Source organism: Sinocyclocheilus grahami, unplaced genomic scaffold, assembly GCF_001515645.1.
Source record: "Sinocyclocheilus grahami isolate Dianchi unplaced genomic scaffold, SAMN03320097.WGS_v1.1 scaffold2383.1, whole genome shotgun sequence".
Taxonomy (NCBI): domain Eukaryota; kingdom Metazoa; phylum Chordata; class Actinopteri; order Cypriniformes; family Cyprinidae; genus Sinocyclocheilus; species Sinocyclocheilus grahami.
The window spans coordinates 13,640-14,067 of NW_015507562.1; positions in this window are offsets into that span (position 1 = coordinate 13,640).

Consider the following 428-nt stretch of genomic DNA (forward strand, 5'->3'; position numbering starts at 1 on the left):
GCACAAAAGTTTCCTCTGAATGAACTCAAACGCTCTCAAATCCATCCCTCGAAACAAACGTCGAGTCAAACTTGAAAAACGTGAACTGAAATCAATATCGAGTGCAAGTCATGATGTTCACACGTGCTAATGCTTCAACCTCAAACTCAAGGACAGTCACATTCTGACCATTAAACACGCCTCAGAACTTAATATTGTGTGGAGTTTTCAAACACTGAAGTGAATTTTCACAAAGGGCTGCTACTCAGCGGAATGCTTTAGCAGAGGACATAAGGATGTCTTTCTAAATTAAAGTCAAAATCAACTCAACTCTGTAAACATTGACATGGTTGTGGTTTAACTTGATTCCATATTTATTGTTTTGCTTGCCATGAGATGATGTGTACAGGTGAATCTCAATAAATTAGAATGTTGTGGAAAAGTTCATT